Genomic DNA, 21555 nt, shown 5'->3' with positions numbered 1-21555 from the left:
TCCATGTCTCGAAATGAGATAGATTTACTGATGTAGGAAACGGCGATCAAGTTTAATTGAATAATAAATAGATGAATGAATAAATAGATAAGTAATAAACAAATTATATATATATATATATATATATATATATATATATATATATATATATATATATATATATATATATATATATATATATATATATATATATATAAGCAAAACTTTCACTTCACCGTGAAGAGGTATATGCACAATCTCCACTGGAAAGAGAATGTAAAAAAGAGAGTACTCGATGCTCTTATTTTCTCTTTCCAATGGTGATTGTATATATATATATATATATATATATATATATATATATATATATATATATATATATATATACATATATTAAAAGGTGTGCCTCGGTTTGGCGACAGCATCTGTTCGCAGGTACGGCATAACCCACACTGTTTGGGTACGTTTTTCGCGTGATCAATGAACAGTTTATCGCCTCTGAAATCATAGGTCGGTGATAAAGCGTTCTCTTAGGCAAGATAGTCTCGGCAGACCGCGCCTTATCTTACAGCTATGATCTGCTTTAGTGTGTCATCTCGTCACGACACATTCCTGTCACAGCTTCGATATTACCAGAGAGATGAGTCGAGTGGTGTAATGCAACCATTTCCCGCGTTGCGCAGACGACGGATTTCTTATCATGAAAGAGTTGTAAGATGCAGGAGCCTAACACTATCTCTTCCGCTCGTAAATGTTTGTTTTCGCTAGTGAAGCTGTCTCTAGTGATCGCGTCTTACTTGACCTTCCCGCCTGACCCCCCTTACCTGACGGGGTCAGACGCCTTACATGTCATATATACATACGTATGTCTGACACCCACTCACTATCTGTCGTGTATGATGCACCGATACCAGAGCTCCGTATCCATAACTGGTCTCATATATCTTTCCATCATGTCCCCTGACTAAATCTTATAGTAACTGACTGCACGTCGTTCCCTGTATACCATAATAAGCTCCTATCAACCTTCTTGGTGATGTATCTACCTCACTATAACGATTTCTGACCAGCCTATTAATCGGTGCTTTCTAGGTAGTGAGCGTGAAACGTATATATTTACCAATTTAGAATGGAATGTGTGTACTGAAAGATGATCCCGTATTACTGAAAGATGATCCTACATATTTCAACGTATGTATTTAACACTTAACAGCATCGTATATCTACCCATCTCAACTGCTCTGTCTGGCTATACTAAGCTCAGTGTTGCTATACGTCACAATGCAACTCAGTATCGTACAACACTGTCCAGTTGTATCGAGGGTGTTGCCCATGTCCCTAGTGCCACTTTGCTGATAGCGACCATTATCATCCCTGTCTTTACTTCTCCTGCTCATCATTCCTCTGTCATCTGTTATCATGTTTTTCGTATTACCTTCGTTCGATCTGATATGTTGTCATTATAGTTTCCATTACAATCTGAATTGCGATAGTGTACTCCTTGTGTTATGCATTGCTGATATATATATATATATATATATATATATATATATATATATATATATATATATATATATATATATATATATATATATATATATATATATATGTATATATACATGTATATATATATATATATATATATACATATTTTATTATTTATTTATTTTGCTTTGTCGCTGTCTCCCGCGTTTGCGAGGTAACGCAAGGAAACAGACGAAAGAAATGGCCCAACCCACCCCCATACACATGTATATACATACACGTCCACTCACGCAAATATACATACCTATACATCTCAATGTACACATATATATACACACACAGACATATATATATATATATATATATATATATATATATATATATATATATATATATATATATATATTTTTTTTTTTTTTTTTTTATACTTTGTCGCTGTCTCCCGCGTTTGCGAGGTAGCGCAAGGAAACAGACGAAAGAAATGGCCCAACCCCCCCCCCCCCATACACATGTATATACATACGTCCACACACGCAAATATACATACCTACACAGCTTTCCATGGTTTACCCCAGACGCTTCACATGCCTTGATTCAATCCACTGACAGCACGTCAACCCCGGTATACCACATCGCTCCAATTCACTCTATTCCTTGCCCTCCTTTCACCCTCCTGCATGTTCAGGCCCCGATCACACAAAATCTTTTTCACTCCATCTTTCCACCTCCAATTTGGTCTCCCTCTTCTCCTTGCTCCCTCCACCTCCGACACATATATCCTCTTGGTCAATCTTTCCTCACTCATCCTCTCCATGTGCCCAAACCACTTCAAAACACCCTCTTCTGCTCTCTCAACCACGCTCTTTTTATTTCCACACATCTCTCTTACCCTTACGTTACTCACTCGATCAAACCACCTCACACCACACATTGTCCTCAAACATCTCATTTCCAGCACATCCATCCTCCTGCGCACAACTCTATCCATAGCCCACGCCTCGCAACCATACAACATTGTTGGAACCAGTATTCCTTCAAACATACCCATTTTTGCTTTCCGAGATAATGTTCTCGACTTCCACACACATATATATATATATATATATATATATATATATATATATATATATATATATATATATATATATATATATATATATATATATATATATATATATATACATATATATATATATATATATATATATGTATATATATATATATATATATATATATATATATATATATATATATATATATATATATATATATATATATATATATATATATATATATATATATATATATATATATATATATATATTCATTTATTGAAATTCTCTTTCATGTCGATTTCCCTTCGGTTATCACTGCAATTTTTTGTTTAGATCTGTTCAGACACCTTTTTTTTTTGGTTCTCTCCTCGAGAATGTGAACGTTCACCGTGGAAACATATGTGAGATCACAGCTGGGCCCTTGGCTGTCGTTAACCTTCATGGTAAGTGGTCCTTATCGTGCAAAGACTAGCGTTCTCCTTCGCTCCAGAACCTCAGCGTTGCTGGCAAGCCCTCAACACCTCTCTCTCTCTCTCTCTCTCTCTCTCTCTCTCTCTCACACACACACACAAGCCACGTACAGTATCTCCCTGGGCGGGACGTTCCCGCCCGTCATCACTCCCTCCCTCTCTCTCTTCACTACAATACAACACACGAAATCTCGACGGGGGCCCAGGAACGCACCATTACCAGATATTGATCAGGGATCGTACGATCCACTTACAGCAGCTGCTCCTGTACGTACATGAGTGTCTGCGGCCACGACATCCAAATCACCCGAAGGAATGGTGTCGCGCCAGCACCGACAACCTCGGGACTGCCGGCACCTTCCTCCCTCCTTACTATAATCCTGGGAGAGAGGAGTCATGTCCCAACCCTGAGATATGAAAATAGGAACACGATAATAAGGTAACCCGATCGAGTCACCATCCAGAGACAACAGGAACCATCCTGTAATTACGGGCGACATTGGACGGGAGGACAACCTTGTCCATCACAGTGTACAAGACGACAATTACCAGACCATAACAAGAAGATCACAATCACCCAGACGGGGCGACATATGTTTCGCCTTCGTTAATCAGACAAAATATTTAGAATTTCTGCCCCGGACTGTTGTTTAGATGGTTCCTCCTCTCTATGGGTCGTTCAATCATCGCTGGTAGCAAGGGCGACCCGACCGACCCCTTCGCCAGACGCTCGTCATGTTACTTGATGAATTCATGGTCAAATGTTATCACTAGATACAAGTGGGAGATGGATAATAGTCCGAGATGATCTCTAATCGTATTTCCATTATGGGTCTGCCACACGAATGGGATTATCACTGATATATGCGTGGATGTGTATGTGAGTGTGATTGTTATTTGTGTATCGCAGAGAGAGAGAGGGTTACACTCATATTCCCCGTCTATTATACGTGTATATACACAACATCTTTACTCCTGAGTATACACACACACACACACACACACACACACACAACACACACACACCCCAGTCTAGGCCATGTACCCATTTATTTGAGTGTAGTTCCACAGCATATATAAAAAAAAGATTATATCGTTTATCACCAATTTTGATTCTAAATTCCACCAGCTCTCCCAAAATATCTTTATCTATCTGTTCTTTATCTTAATACTGCTTTTCTTACCCGTGTAGATTCTTTGTTTCTCTACACAAGTGATCCGTTATCTCCTTACTCTTAAGCCCATTCTTATCAATTGCTACGTTTCGAATGAGGTTACAAATCACTTCTTTCAAATGCTCCCCATCGCTTACAAACTTCAACTCTTTTATCACAAGCCAGAGTGCACAGGAGGTTGCTTCCGTCTGGCTCCTCATCTTGTTCAGGGTGTTGAAGTAGAGACTGCCAAAGTGTGGTTTACATTCGCACACTCTTCTCTTCGCCAGGTTAAGGAAGGTGACCAGCGTAGAAGTAAGTGCTGCAGAGAAGGAGGAGTTGATAGCCGATGCTTCAGTAGGCCTGTTCTGATCCAGCTGTGTCCGCGGCAGTGAGGGACGTGGGAGTGTTAAGGACTGAAGGTTTCCAAGTTGGCAGGAGCTTGAACCATCAAATCGACGTCCTGATAGACGAAAGAAAGTTTGGGCAGTGGTCTGTCTAAGACTGGCATCATCTGTCGCATTCTTGTTTGGTGGGAGAGGATGTTAGTCCATCCAACGCTTCGGCGGAGATGTTCAAGGTTGAAGATTCCCTCTGATCATACCTCATCTGGGAGGTGGATCTTGTCTTTCGACTGCTGAGGGCAAACATTCTCTCTCTCTCTCTCTCTCTCTCTCTCTCTCTCTCTCTCTCTCTCTCTCTCTCTCTCTCTCTCTCTCTCTCTCTCTCTCTCTCTCTCTCTCTCTCTCTCTCTCTCTCTCTCTCTCAAGTAATGACACGATATCATCTGTTCTCTGAGATTCTCTTTCTTTACGAATTCATTCCAGTAGGAGCGTTCGTCACTCACGAGTGCCCCTGCCAGCGACGCCACCGGGAGCGACCGTCACTCACGAGTGCCCCTGCCACTGCCGCCACCGGGAGCGTTCGTCACTCACGAGTGCCCCTCCCAGTGACGCCACTAGGAGCGACGTTCACTCACGAGTGCCCCTGAGAGTGACGCTACCGGGAGCGTTTGTCACTCACGAGTGCCCCTGCCAGTGACGCCACCGGGAGCGACCGTCACTCACGAGTGCCCCTGCCACTGCCGCCACTAGGAGCGACGTTCACTCACGAGTGCCCCTGAGAGTGACGCTACCGGGAGCGTTTGTCACTCACGAGTGCCCCTGCCAGTGACGCCGCCGGGAGCTATCGTCACTCCCGGTCACTCTCGGCACTTTTTCTTATTTTACCCCGCCAAGACCGGTGGCCGTCACTCATGAGTGCCCTGCCCACGGTCCCCGCTGCCAGCTGCTACCACCATCGCCAGCCTTCATAACTACTCTATAATTGTATGGGATTTTCCTCGGTAAAAAAAAAAAAAAAAAAAAAAGGGCACGGGTAAGCACGAAACCTGTAAATAATCCTAATTCAGGTATCTTTTTTTTATGCTTATGTTCAAATGACCTAATCCTTGGCCGTGCTGGTAGGCATTAAAGTTTCAAGTAGTCAAAAGAAATACACAAATGATCCTAAAGAAAAAGACAAGTTTATACAACGAATCATTTCTCGTTAGGCAAAAAAATGACTATAGCATGTGGAGCAATCAACAGATATTCCATTAGTACAAGGTAGTAATGGTGTCAGAGACGCTAGTGAACCACACAAAATGTAAAAGCAGAGTATGGTCCAGAGGGGAAGAAGGTCCGAGACGTGACTGTGTGTGACTGTGTGTTAATCCATACAAAAGCTTGGTCGGTGTTATGAAGGGCAAGAGGATACTTTGATCATAAAATCTGCCTTTCGCCTTGTATCATTACCAGAAGGACAAGCTAATTATAGATAATGTATTACTATTGTTACTGTAGCGAGGGAGTGGAGTAGAGAACTAAAAATATGACTTCCAATGTGTAATTTGGATGTATTTTATTGAATTCTTTGTTGTTCTGGATTTATCTAAACTAAAAATTATTAATAATGTTTTAACAGATATCAATACAGTATATATCAATTGCATTTGACCATGTTTACAGTTGCATAGGGATGGGGTGTGTAAAGTGACAACACTGCGTATCTTCATGATCCCTTGTTTGTTTATTTTGGTCATGTGTGGTGTGAGAATGGCCGAAGGCTCGCGTCGTGTTCTGACGTTTACAAGTGAAAGCAGTGCTTCCACGGACATGATTCGTGACAATGGATGTCGCGGTCGTAATAAGTATGTTTTGTGGAGCTGAAGTGTGTATCTTATGTTTGATTCTGGTAAATCACGTGAGATAGAAGACAAGTAAATCTCACGGTTGACGTGCTAGGGTACATTCATGGAATCATACTTGACACGAAAGTTTTTACTTTGATATTTTGCCCTACAGATATCTGTTATTTCATTAAAAGATGTAAATGATGCTTAGGAGGATGCGTTTTACTCTTGTATATATGTTTTTCAATATGATCATAAATTTTGGTAGTCAGTGATTAAAAGAATGGGAGAGGCTTAGCCCTAGGCTGCCATGTTAGGATATTTAATTCAACAATAATTTGTTGGAGATGGCATTATGTGAGTGATTTATACTGACTTGTACAAGGAATTGGTTAATGATTTATGTAGGTAACTTGATGAACGTTGATATTTTCATTTGATCAAAATGTTCATATTTTTTTGTGATCATTGGCTTGATGCATCATGTTTGTTTTGTAGTCAGCATATGTGATTTACGATTTTCAAAGTTTCACTATCTTTTTGCAGATTAGGGTTTTCCAGCGGGTGTCTAGTATTATTGATGATACAATTCATTTCAGTGTGATCGTGATTTTTGATAGTCATCGGTACAAAGAATGAGCGCAGCCGAGCTCCGTGCTGACTATGAGCTGCACCAGTAACCAATTGGACCCGGAATCATGTGAGTACTTTATAGTGATATATACAATGAATTGATTATTGATTAATGTAGGTAGGTTGATGAACAATGATATTTTCATTTAATTACAATGCTCATGTTTTTTGTGATCATTGGCGTCCGATGCTTCATATTATAAAGTTTGTTTTGTAGTTACCATATTTGAGGAAAAGATGATCCAGGTTTCGCCTTATTTCTGCAAATCAAGGATTTATAGCAGGTGTTTACTATTATTGGGGATACAGTTATTTAAGTGTGGTAATGATCATGAGTTGTCTGTGGTACAAAGAATAGGATCAGCCTAGTTCCCTGCTGACTTTGAAATTCACCAAAGGTACCACATGTGATTAATTTACGTGATATATACAAGGAATTGATCATTGTTTATGTAGGTATAACTTGATTAGCAATGACATTTTCATATATTCAAAATGCTCATGTTTTTATGATCGTTGGTATATTTTGGTGCTTCATATCTTATCAAAGTTTGTAGGCAGCATATTTAGTTATATGATTTTTCCAATTTAACCGTATTTCAGTAGATTAAAGTTTTGCTGCAAGTATTTGATATTGCTGGAGAAACCATTATTTCAATGTGATCTGGATTGTTGGTAGTCAATGGTACAAAGAATAGGAGTAGCGTAGTAGCCATCTGCTGAAATGTCAGCACACTCAATTCACTGATAATCTATTGGTGATGGCATTATGTGTTTGATTTATATGATATGTACAAGGAATTGAACGTTGACTTATATTGGTACCATGATGAACAGTGATATTTCCATTTGATCAAAATGTTCATGTTTTCGTGATCATTGGCTTATTTTGATGCTGCATGTCATGTCAAAGTTTGTTTTGTGGTGTATATAGTTATGTGATTTTTTAGGTTGAATTCCATTTCTGAATTTTAAGGTTTACTGCAGGTATTTTGTATTATCATTGTTATTAGTATTATTATTAATATCATTATCACTGATAGCAAGTAGTAGTAGTAGTAGTAGTAATAGTATTATTGTTATTGCTATCATCATTTCTATTATTTTCTGTCACTGGACAGTGACTTCTTGTCAGTGACCTCTTGTAATCAATATATGGCCATGTCATGAATATTTGAATGACATTCAGTATTGGATTTTTCAAGAATTACTATTTTTTTTAATGTTCCCAAGATCACTTTTAAAGATATGACATAACAACAGCAGCATATGATACAGGAAGCTTTGATTGGTGATATAAATTTTTTTCAACAAAACCTGCTCAGTTTTATGTTGGGTGTTTGAAAGTAGGTACCTCAAGTATACTCTCTATTTTGGTGGAAGGAAATGCATCACACTTTGTGCATGATTAAGCTCTTCAACACTTTGATTAGTTAAATAACATGAAAAATTGAATCTTAAGTTGCATTCAAGTATTAACCCTTTATTGCTTATAATCATCTGGTCACATGACCAGATAAGAGGTGATCATATGACCTGCTTGACCAGATTGAACTAAATCAGACAATATTAAACAAGGTCGTACTTTTCAAAATCCATATATTTTAGGTCGGGTTTACATTACACTGCCTTCGTCTAGCCTCGCATGAGCACACACACACACACACACACACACACACACACACACACACACACAGTTTACACCACGAGTGTACAGTCACTTTTGGCAAAGTTGTTTAATCTTTATGGGAAAGAAAAGAGTGAAATCTCGTCAGGAACTTTTTACTCTATTCAAGAAGTCCATCATTTCCCTGCTTCTGATTTTTGAGCGACGTTGAATTTGTATGAGCCCAATAACAGGGCATCCTTGAGTTTTGTACGATCCGAAATTGTGTTTAAGATGGTGCGAGAGGGCAAGGTACTTAAGAAATGTAGGAACGACTGTTGTCAAGTTTAAGATGGTGCGAGAGGGCAAGGTATCTAAGAAATGTAGGAACGACTGTTGTCAAGTTTAAGATGGTGCGAGAGGGCAAGGTATCTAAGAAATGTAGGAACGACTGTTGTCATGTTCATGTTACCTTTAGTACATTACGATAATGACGTAACCTAAAATGAATCTGCCTTAAATTATTGTTCACTATCATCACCCCCTCCGACATACCACTCTTTATCCTCTGTTTGGGTACATTTTCTTTCGTTTTCCCCTTGCGCTTTGAGGTGCTACGTTACAGCCACTGTGCACCGACCATATGGATGACCGGACTGCTATAATAGAACACACACACACACAAAAAAAAAAGCTGAATTTTCATGAAAATATAATTTCTACGAATTCTTCACCATGATGTTCTTGTGGTTACTGGTACTTTATGAGGAATCTAATGATTGATGGGGCAGCATATTTCGCTTTCAATCTTTATTTTCTTCGCGTTCCTCGCTACGTTTCCCCGTTTAGCGGTGAATGGTGATCATAACGCTACGGGGAATCTCTCAGGGACAGTAATATGGTAGGGAGCGCCAGTATATTCCTATGTATTATCTCGAAATTAGCATGTTGGTTGGCGTGAGGTTGGAACACATGTTCGTCGCCCTCTCATACGTTGTTGCCGCAAGGTCTGTGTAAAACTCCCCCTCCCTTCTCCACTTTCCCTTCGTTGCCCCTGTTCTTCTTATGGATCTTTCTTGTCCCAGGCTCGAAGTTCAGGAGGGTGCAGTTCTGTCTTTTGCTCTTGCGTTTGTGTAAGTGAGCGACACATTGGCTGTATGAATCAGTTAGGGAGCATGAGGCACGTAGTTCGTACATGTGTGTGTGTGTGTGTGTGTGTGTGTGTGTGTGTGTGTGTGTGTGTAAATCACTGTATATGATTACAATTTATGTGTAACAAGGAGTCTTTCTCTCCCGTATATGTACCATGTCTCCTATGTGTGTGCAGGAGTCTTTCTCTCCTGTACATGTACCATGTCTCCTATGTGTGTGCACACGCACGTGACGGGCTCTAGCAAAACACACACACACACACACACACACACACACACACACACACACACACACACACTCGGCTCAAGCTGGATGTGTTTGTGGTGCTTCATCCATAGAAGCAAAGGTATGCTTTATAGGTCGTGTGGCGGGGTAACACGAGTGTAAAGCTCTTCCTTCGTATTACCCAAATAGTAATCAGGCAGTAATCACACATGCACGGGCCTCCATGTTGCATTGGTTAGTGTTACTAACCATGAGTCAGCACGGGCTCGCTCAGGTTCGAATCCTGGGTGTGATAGTTTGCCCATAGCCAATCCTATCCATTCATCGATGAATAGATGTCCCACACACGTACACAAGCCGTATGCCAGACGTGTTTACGTGGGATCATTTGTATGTTACTGGGGGAGAGAGTTTTACGCTTGTATTACCTCATCGCAGCCTTTTATATATATACCTTGTCTTTACTCCTCTGTATGCACACACACTCACACACACACACACACACACACAAGACTGGTGTGTGTGTGTGTGTGTGTGTGTGTGTGTGTGTGTGTGTGTGTGTGTGTGTTTCATTTGCATATGTGACTACTTGTCTGTCTGTCATTAGGCACTCGAAGAGTCAGTAGAGATATCTGATAAACGAATAAGCCTTTTGGAACAAGTTTTATGTGAGAAATACAGTGACTGTTTTCTTCTGTGTTAGCTTAACCGGCACGGGGAACTGAATGCCCCAATCAAAGCCATCTCAATTTTCTCTAGATAGATAGATAGATAGATAGATAGATATATTGGAAAGGATCACAATTTTGCGCGTAATCAAGATATTCCTATGAGTCCAAGGGGAAAATGAAACACGATAAGTTCCCAAGTGCACTTTCGTGTGATAATCACATCATCAGGGGAGACAAAAGAGAGAAATAATGTAATTGAATTTATCGGCCAACCCCAAAGGGGGGAGGATGAGCGAACGCCTCGGCCAGGATTCGAACCTATGGGGGCTCGAACCCCAGGCGACCCGTGAATGCGTCACATCCAGCAACGCTAACTGCTTTACCACAAAGGTCCATCGAATAGGAAAGTTGACATGGACGTTGAGAGAAACTCGCTAAACGTCTTACTGTCAGGGCAAAGGCCACTCTTGTCTGTGATAATTTCCTTTGGCTGAGAATCGCCCAGAAGCCTTGAAGTCCCAATTTTGTCCTGACTTATCAAGTGTTCTTTGAAGTGTAGTTTTCGTGGTTGTTTTTCACAGTAACGTTGTTTCCCAACGGTTAAGGAATGGTAGAAGACGATGAACTTGTTTTTGCATTTCATGTGAGAGTAGATATGGCGTGGATGATATATTGGTAGATTTCTCCCTGTTTTTGCAGGAGTTTATTTATCGTGTCTGATGTGAGAGCTTGAGAACCCAGCTAAAAGAACGAATGTTATGGAATCTATTATTATCATATTAGTCTCTCCTCACTTATCTCTCCATAACTGTTTGTATTGTCTTTAGGAAACGTAATACAACACCGCTCCGGATACGCTGGCCTTCCAATGGTCCACTCATTAACGTAATGATCAGTTGAACAGAAGCCTCGTCTCTGATTTCCTGGCCGACGTAACAGAGGCACAAATCGACGACTGCCGGGACCAGGTGATGAACGCCCTCTGTTGCGGGGGCGGGAGGGGATAGGTTTTGGCTGAGCCTTTTGATCGCTGAGATTACTCGAGCATATATATGCTCGCACCGTTCTCTTCGTCGGTTTCGTGATCAGGCCTGACGGATTTTGCTGTCGGATACGTATAGGAGAGAGAGAGAGAGAGAGAGAGAGAGAGAGAGAGAGAGAGAGAGATTACTGGGAAGGACCACAGCTACAATCCCAGTTTCACCCTCTACCTCTACTCCTGCCGATTTCATATTTTCTCTACAGGTATTTTGTGCAATGCAAGCCTTTCGTACCCGTGTACTTGCTGAGCCTATTTTGCGTCTCTGGCGTTGCACAAGTGTAGACGCCGCTGGAAAGACGCACCACTCCACCCACACGTGATGTTAAAAGTGGTCGTCGCCAAGCATGTGTAGAACACCGTGTGTGTGTGTGTGTGTGTGTGTGTGTGTGCCGAACACTCCACTGAGCTGCCTGAAACAGACCCTGCTGGTGGAGTAGAGTGGGTTTGGATCATCTCGCCCACGCTTGCTTAAGTAGGTTATGTGGCACATATGGCTCCTCACTCACTCGAGCGTCTCAGACGCGGCCCCCTACTAATAACGCATTCACGGAGCACCTCTCTGTACCAACACACCAAACGATACGTCTAATGCACTCGCGCATCCACTGCCTATCTGATGGCTGGTGAGGAGGCGAGGGTAGGCTTTTCTTTTGGCTTCCACGCTTTCTCCCGGGCCTGCTGCCGGCCATTTTTAGACCAGGGGGGTCATTGAACTACCTTGCCAAGACTGAAAATGCAATTAATACACGTCGGCTCTTCCCTTCAAAAAAAAAGAAAAAGAAATTTATGGACTGCTGGCAAAACGTTTCGTACGAGAACTCGGGCGTGGTGAGCCTTATGTCACGTGTAACCAAGGGTTAAGAAGCGCCATATGGTAATGCAAGTGAGGTGGTCGGTTCCCAACAGACGGGTTTCTTCCTCCTCCCCGAGCCCACGATTTCAGCTTTATATAATACCGTAACTACATTAATGGCTGGAAACACATCGGGGTTGTCTGTAAATTCGAGTGATTTATGGCTCGTGTGTTTGTGTGTTTGTGTGTGTGTTCGAGCGCTAATTATGGAAAAACAAATGAAACTATTTGAGACGTGACAAATGAAAACCTTAATAATATCTGCCAGCGTGATTTCTTTTTTTTTCTCTCTCTTTTTTTGAAACCACATCATACGTCAGGTGAACAAACCGGAAAGTAGAGCACGTCGAGAAGAGATATATCTTCACAGGTACGTCACTTCTTTGACAATGGCACGATATCCCGTAAGCCTCCTGGGATTCGTGAGTGGCCAGGCGATCACCTCACTCGTTGTGGTTTGACGTGGTAACTACTTGGCTTATGCACGGTACAGTTATGAAAGTTTGCCTGTGAAATTTTGGATCTTATGCTAATGTGGAGACACACTTAGTCTCTCTTGGCAATTTTGTGTTTTGGGTGTGTAGATCCTTCGAGTCTTTCTCTGTCTGTGGAGGCCGTATGTTTGATCTGTAGTCTCTAGGACTTTTGCCGTAGAAAGTACGTGGTGATAGGTAGACTGAGTGAGTCTTGACACCCTAGTGTTGTCGCGGGAGGTGAAAGATACGATACTTTTTAAACTAAGTCCTGCGTTGTTGCTTACTGTATGTCAACCTTGTAAAAGATTTAGCGAAGGCAGATGCGCTTTAACGTGTGAACGAACGACCTCCATAATCATAAGATTTGGTGGATGGAGTCGCTTGAGAGAGTAGAATTATTCAATAAACTAGTGAAACTCACCACTACTGCCACCGCCGCCGCCCAAGAAAGGGGGGGACTTAAACCCCGCGAGAGTTTTCCCAAGAGTGGAATTAGCAGAGCGTGTCGCTCGGCCTGGGGGGACGAGGCTTGTGAGAGCGAAGGAGGAGGAGGAGGAGGTACCTGCAGCCATAATGCACAGCGCACCGCCGTGTCAGTACCGCGTCCCCCACCAGCACACGGGGATCCACCAACACCCAGACACCACCCCCCTGACGGGTGAAGCGGCGACCTTTGCCTGGAGCCAAGTATATCCCACGAATTTATGACAATTTCGTAAATGAGATAGTTTTCCTTGTGATCTAACACTTGTTTGGAATCAAGCCATGTCGAAGATGCTAAGAATGCAAGACGTGTTTCACTAACCATTTATCATCTTGAGTTCATCTATTCTTAATCAAATTATTGTTGCTAAGTGATCTATTCATTTTTGTGTTTCTGTAAGCTTATAGTAATCTGTAATCGTTTCTGTGTTTCTGTAAGCTTATGAATTATACACCTAGGATTTTGAAATGATACTGCATATCAGATATACGCCAAAAAAAAAGAACTCCAGTGCCCATTTAAGATCATGAACCACCATCAGGACTTAACCAAAACAAAAGATAACGTAATTATCAACAGCATAAGGAGGCAAGAGTTGCAGAATACTTTACCATTCACTGGAAATTCATTCGATATTATTCTGAGCCTTAGATACCTTGATGTCCAAGTGACGCTCACATACACCAACATGATCTGAAAAAAAAAATGTTTTCCAACGTAGTGGTAGAGGTTGTGACGGATAGCGTGTATAAAATTCACTGTGTGGACTCCTGTGATAAGTCTCATGTTTGCCAGACAGGTCAAGAGTTTGGCAACACGTACTAGCCAACGTAGACATAGCGTCAGAAGCTGTGAACGTAAGAGTGCCTTGTTCTAACACAAGGCCTCATTCAACCAACATCTGGGCTGGGAAGACGCTTCTACCATCATACATTCATCCTGTGGTATGGAACTGAATGCTGTGGCATCCTGTTCAATCCGCAGGTTCCTTCGAAAGATGAGCTTAAGCTATGGGCATTTTAAATGTGTTAATGACAGACCTAATCTGTTACAAGTTTCACCATTGAGCTGCAGAAGCTTTTAGAAAGAGACCCAGGTTAACGCCAGGACTCCCGTAGAAATTGGTCCTGAGGTAATTATGAAAATGAAAATAGAATACAGGCAATTTCACAAATTGAGAGACATACGCATACAGAAGCTTAGCGTGAGAGGCAGCCTTGCAGCTACACAGACAAGACCTGTGAAACGACCACTCAGAACTTGGAAACTCGAGCAATGTAACAAAATTGGTAAAAATCTCCAGATGGAATATTTGGCGAATGGCGTCGAGATCACAATGATACCACACCGGCAAACTTTATGAAGATGATGCTCAGAGTATACTAAAGAAAGGCAGAGGACCCCAATGGGTCTCAGTGTATCACTATACAGGGATGAGAACACTGCAGAGGGACTATAAGTGAGAGACAGTCTTGGGTCAGTTGGGAAAATCTACAGCAATGGCATACCGGCTTTGAGGCATAGGGTAGCAGACTGCATTAGACCAAATGTTGCCTGATACGGTATGCCATTGATGATTGAGTCACCACCTCTCTCAACCGGTCTCGTGGTAGCGGTGATTCTCTCTCCCCTTTGCCGACACAACGCGAGACCTCGCGTGATGACCAACTGTTCTAAGAGACAAGTTCTCCAGATTCTTTAGAGGAAGAGGGAAAGACGAGGGATCGAGGAGAACTCCGCAGCATTCGTTGTCAGCTGTCAATCCGTAATCTTTATCAATCGAGTGTAATTTCTTCGAAACTACTCGTACTGCGTGAAGATGGACCATCTCGGCTGATGGTTCGTACTGGCTCGTGTTTTTAATGTGCCTTTGCTTGCATCCATAAGTCCTTGAGGCTTCTGGAAGCGGCTGTGAATTTTGGCTCTTACATTATCACTTACGAAAGTAGCTTACACATTTTCACTTGTGTTTGAACCACACCGCTTTTACATCGTCTTATAAGGAAAATATGAAAGTGACTACGTGAAATGGTATTTCCCGAAGACTGTTTCGGGGTCTCAGCAGCACTGACTGCCAACGAAAAGCACTCGATATCCCAGATCATAAGTAACACGCCGCCCTACATTATGTCACAAGCTAATCATGATGTATATACAGACTCCAGGGGAAGGAGGATATGGATTTCAATACCTGTTACCTGTTGAATCGTTTATCATGAGAGGGGTCTCGACGAGCGAGGATTGGCCTGTCCGGAATTGCAAGATAGTGCTATATGCATTAGCATTAAAGGTCGTGTTGCCGTCGTTATTTAAAGACTACAAGTCGTTGTGTCCTTACTGGCTATAGCAGTAGTCAGGTCGTTACTGGTAATAGTAATTTTTGCGTTATCTAGGATGACATGGGCTATCGGCTGAACCAATGACTGCCGTCCCATTTAGCAGTAGTAGTGTTAGTAGCAGCAGTTTGAGCGGTACCCTGTGGGAAGCTGCCGTTGGCCTTGCTGACAGACAAACAGTAGCACTGCACTTGCTGACAGACAAACAGTAGCACTGCACTTGCTAACAGACAAACAGTAGCACTACACTTGCTGACAGACAAACAGTAGCACTACACTTGCTGACAGACAAACAGTAGCACTACACTTGCTGACAGACAAACAGTAGCACTACACTTGCTGACAGACAAACAGTAGCACTACACTTGCTAACAGACAAACAGTAGCACTACACTTGCTGACAGACAAACAGTAGCACTGCACTTGCTAACAGACAAACAGTAGCACTGCACTTGCTGACAGACAAACAGTAGCACTGCACTTGCTGACAGACAAACAGTAACACTGCACTTGCTGACAGACAAACAGTAGCACTGCACTTGCTGACAGACAAACAGTAGCACTGCACTTGCTGACAGACAAACAGTAGCACTACACTTGCTGACAGACAAACAGTAACACTGCACTTGCTGACAGACAAACAGTATCACTACACTTGCTGACAGACAAACAGTAGCACTGCACTTGCTGACAGACAAACAGTAGCACTGCACTTGCTGACAGACAAACAGTAGCACTGCACTTGCTGACAGACAAACAGTAGCACTGCACTTGCACCGTAACTGTCAGTATGAGGAACGCTGACGTTATTCAAGTAATCCCCTGTTGAGTTGATATGTCCATTAGAATAAACTGCAGTGCTTTTAGCAGTAACTCTATCGTTATCAGCAGCTTGAATTGCCATGTTATTGTCAGCAGTGAAGTTCAGACGCGTCTTTATTAGCATTCAAAAGAAAGATTTTGACCCTAATAACAAAGACAGTGCTGCAAGTCTTATCTTTTATTTCACTTGAAATTATTCATTCGTATTCTTTATCATGCAAGGGTTAGGAACAGTGCTAGTCGTGTTGATGGTTAGGTATTACCATTGCTATTACTGACAGTATTACTCCTAATTTGTTATCACTAAAGTAACTACTTTTACTGCTACAATTACTGAATGATACCTGTTACTTACAGCAGTGATCATAACAGCAAGTCCTGGGTATTGACAGTCCCTTAGGAACCTCCTCTGTAGTGTTAAGATTAGAATTTTAGAAGGGAGGCAACTCCTCCCCTTGCATCACCTGCTGACTCCCACACCGTCCTCATACTACACACAATGCGGGATCGACTGTGTCCTTCTTAGCCAAGGACTGGGGAAAAGGATGTCCTTGGATAAGAACGTCTACTACCCTCATTTAAAATCGATACATGCGGATGCATTTAGACCTCTAAGCTGTCCAAGGCTGGTCAAGGTTTGAGCGAGTTGCTAAGGGAGCTTTCATGAATAGTCCTTATAAACAAATTACATTTCATCACAGCAAACGTAATATAGTTGGCTCACAGTCAAAGGCAAGTATTGATAATGAAATAGAAATAGAGTAACGGTAGATAGGCCTTAAATTGCCTTTTTTCTGTATCATAAAAAAAAATTCACAGACAAACACTGGACATGGATGCGAAAATAATGTCTGAAATATAGACAGCACTGCATTCAGTGTCGGTACCAGCCTGGTCAGTCTAAGTAAGACAGTAAACGTCCTCACTTCGCAGAGTATTTAGTGAATCTTGACGGAAATCTTCGCTCAGCAGCTGAAGATTTTCCATGTTCCATAGTGACCTCGGGACACCCCAGGGTTTCGTGTGCTGAAGCAACGCCTCTTGCTTGAGAGTCTGGTGGTGTAGAGGAGGACCTCATGCGACACGAGTTTAATTGGGCTGGAGGAGCACCTCTTTGGACGGATGAGTTACGAAGGCTGAAAGAGTGCTTCTTGTTTCGCCGAGATTTGTAGATTGCCTCCCGTACCTTGCCCCACTCCCTGTGCGCCAGTGAGTTTCTTTTAGGCTAAATGATGGATCTTCTTGCACTATCTAGCTTGTGGGCAAAAGATGAAGGAGGGTTTCCCATGGCGGCAGCGGTTTCGAAGCCTGCAGGGAGGGTGGGAGCCTCATGGACTGTAATATGTGTTAGGCAAGAGGAGGAGGAGGAGGAAGAGGATTTTCTGGATCGTGACGTCTGATAGTGTGGCGCAGGTTACATTCATCAGGTGGCTGGATATGTAAGCACGAAAATTTCTTTGTTATTTATTGGAGGGAGAGGTTTTGGTAGGGGTTCGTTGAGGGGGTTCTTTGAAGGACAACGAGGAAGAGATAGATAGATAGAAAAAGAGAGGCCGAGGGAGAAGGGAAGGTTCCGTAATAGATCCTAGGATTCAACCCAAGTCCTCCATTGCCATGGCAGGAGAGGATAGTGGAAATGAATCCCTGTGGCCGAGGCCGCTCAGTGCACTTTTTTAAGGAAATGACGGGAAGCACTGACGTTGCATATTCGTCTCCTAAATGTTACATTGATGATAATTACTCCTCACCAGTATTTGTGATATATATATACGTACCTGGAAGTGCGGTGTACGACCGTGGGAATCCCAGATTTGTTGTGGTGTCTCAAAAACAGTGTTGGGTGTTACTCAGACAAGCGTTGTTACTGTCATGTCTGAAGTTCTGGGATAAAGTCTGTGCTATGACGTGTTACATGTTCAGTGTTTTGATCTCTGAATCAACATGTAGCTGCCTAAGATGAAGGCTGTAGAGTCTGATTAAACTAAGAAGACTGAAAACCCTTCACGTTTAGTATTGATTTCTTAGGGTCACTTATACCAATTGATGCTCATCTCTAAAACAAAAGGTAATCCAACCCATAATCTTCCCCAAGATTTGCGTTGGAGATTTCACTTTTGGGGAGTTACGTCTGTGCCTATATTGTTAGCTAATTATTGACGAGTCGCGCATTAACGGAGAACAGAAAAATCGCTCTTGTGTGACTCGTTGGTTAGGGTCAACATGAGCGAGCAAATATTCTCCCAGACCAGCCCCCAACCACCGCAAACCGAGACAGTGTTGCAAATGTACGTTTCTAATACTGGAGGAAAAGTATTTTTACAAGAAAAGTTAATAGTATCAAAAGACTAGGCTATCAGTGGACGATTAGCCGTCGTAATTATCTTTTTAATGAGAGGGGACTTTGGGTAGACGGTCCTAAAAAGAGTGAGGAATATGACTTTGAGGCCTTTTTTGCAGAATGAGGTGTTGGCAACGGTTGCGGGGAAGTCAACGTTCGCTCAAGCTCCCAGCCATCTGTCCCTCACCCAGGGTCGTCATCATGCCAGACGACCCACACCCGCCACTCACGACCCAGTGCAACTACTGACTTCTGATGACCCATCACAACCCCCGCAGCTGGTGACGACCCAACGCCACTACTGACGACTCATCTCCGCCACATCTACCGACTACTTCACACCACCATCGCTACTGACGACCCATCATCACGACAAACGACCCGATATCACCTGGCAACCCAAAGTGATGACTGCTTGCTATTCTATCGGACGATTCCCCCACGACTTAACACCACGACCAAACTCACGGTTGAAAAAGGCGACCAGTGACGACCCAGCATTATGAACGTATAATACCCACCTATACGTCATGCAGTAACGTTCTAACAACACGACCACTCTCGACCTAATTATGAAGACCACTGATAACGTAACCAAACTGCTACTCTCGACCAAGCATCTTGATCATATCTCACCTGATTATTCGATGGTTATTAATGATCAAAGGTGACCCAGAACCACCGCCTCTCCCAACCTAACACCATTGCTACTGGTGATCCAGCAAGATCAAATGAAGATTACGGTCATTGACCATCCATATAGACTAATAAGACTCGACATAATTGAATCTCTGAGGACCAAGTGCCCAGACCCGTAACGACCCAGTTGTTGGAGATCCATCAAGACGAATACACACACGGTCCAGAAGTCATCAATAATGCACTCCCCCTGAGGATAACGATCGTCAAGAAGGCAATCAGCCAACTTCAGTCAAATTCCATAAATTTCTGGTATCCAGACGGTTGTAGTGTTGTCTCTGCCCGACCAAAGACAAGCAAGTCGATTGACATAATGATGAATCATGTCCAAGCGTTTTCGGCATTTTGATTTTCGCCGAGGCTGCGAGAGCCAACATTCTCCAGACTTTGGGGGAAGCAAGAAAAACAGAATGTTTTGCCTCGTGTGACTCGAAGCAAGGGTTGTATGCAGATCCTGAGTTCGGACGTGCGTGGAATCGATAAAGATACTTGAACCTAGGAACGTGACGTTGGTGCACTAGTAACACATAAAAGTTACCGAGGTTTGGGCAAGTTCAACTTTAACTTTTCCATTGAATCATGAAATGAAGCGGCAGCACCCAATGGACAGAGATGTCATTCAGCTCACTGTAAAACTTTCACCTTCTTGAACATTTCATCGAGACATGGAATCATGAGTTGAATACTGTAGGGAAGAATCCATAATTCTAACGTGGCGAAGAAGGAACACGTCCGAGGGAACTAACATTATCCGATGTCTTTGCCAAGAGACAGTTGTGTGTGAGGGAAGCAGTATCGCCCCTTAGGAACGCCAGGCATTTTTTGCTGAGGCCATGAAAAGGATACATAAGCATTTGGGGCGACAACAGGACTGTGTCCAAGTCAAAGATGCGGTTAATGATGAACCACAACTACGTGTCAGTGACGCTCACATCTATTAGGCTACTGGTTTTAGCATTCGACACGGCAAGTGATGCTTACCTTTTCATTAGGTTACTGGTTTTAGAATTCGATGCTAGAAAATGACGCTCACCTTTCATTGGGCTATTGCTTTTAGAATTCATAGACAGCAAATGATGCTTATCTTTCAGAGAGCTTTTGGATTTATCTGTCAAAGTTAGCAAATGACGTTAACCTTTTATTAGGCTGATGGTTTTTTATATAGACATAAGGCTCTTGGTTTTAGAAGTCACTTTGGCAAATGATGCTTATCTTTAATAAGCATTTTAGCTTTAGAATTCGGCCAAGCAGACGATGCGAACCATTCATAAGCCTTTTGGTTTTAGAATCTCTGCTAGCAAATGATGTATACCCTTTATTAGGCTATTAGTTTTAAATTCAATTTAGCAATCAGTTACCTTTCACAAGGTTATTGGTTTTAGAACTAAAGCTAATCAATGTCACCGGAGCTTTGCGGCTACGGTCTGCAGTGGTTTAGTGCCGAGGAGAAAACCATATGCGTAACATATGTACCAGATAGCTGAATTAATACACCCGGCCTCGCTACACATCGTGGTAAGCAACACTCCTTTGTCACAGTCAGAGATAAGCAAACTCATCACAACATAAGATAACCCAGGCGCCTGTTGGAGCTTAAGGTAGCCAAGACTAATAAAAACTCAAATAAGCAAAACCTTTTCGAACTTGACCAGTATTTGTTCGTGCTCAACCGATGTCTATCATATCCTAAGGTATATATCTGACGCCTGTTACTCTTCAGGATGACACTCATCTGTTACAAGATCAAGATAACTAGGACATGCTACAACCTAAGATAAGCAAGACCTTAAAGTTCAAGTGAAGTAAGAGCTCTTACAGCTGAAGATTCATGATATTTTCTACATCCGCGAACAACCAAGACCATCAAAGAAGATTCAAATTCGTTTATTTGAATGCCACTGG

At 42.3% G+C, this 21555-nt stretch overlaps 1 long non-coding RNA gene across 1 annotated transcript; it reads left to right on the top strand.

The window, feature by feature from the left end:
• Positions 1–6233: 6233 nt before the first annotated feature.
• LOC139756667 (uncharacterized) lies at positions 6234–21281 on the top strand. Its single transcript, XR_011714408.1, has 3 exons — positions 6234–6334; positions 6916–7016; positions 19074–21281. It is a non-coding gene; the product is annotated as an uncharacterized lncRNA (long non-coding RNA).
• The last annotated feature ends 274 nt before the right edge of the window (positions 21282–21555 follow it).

The sequence above is a fragment of the Panulirus ornatus genome, chromosome 23 (assembly GCF_036320965.1).
Source record: "Panulirus ornatus isolate Po-2019 chromosome 23, ASM3632096v1, whole genome shotgun sequence".
Lineage (NCBI taxonomy): Eukaryota > Metazoa > Arthropoda > Malacostraca > Decapoda > Palinuridae > Panulirus > Panulirus ornatus.
Note: the sequence above shows the minus strand (reverse complement) of the source record. Positions and strands in the feature narration are given on the sequence as shown.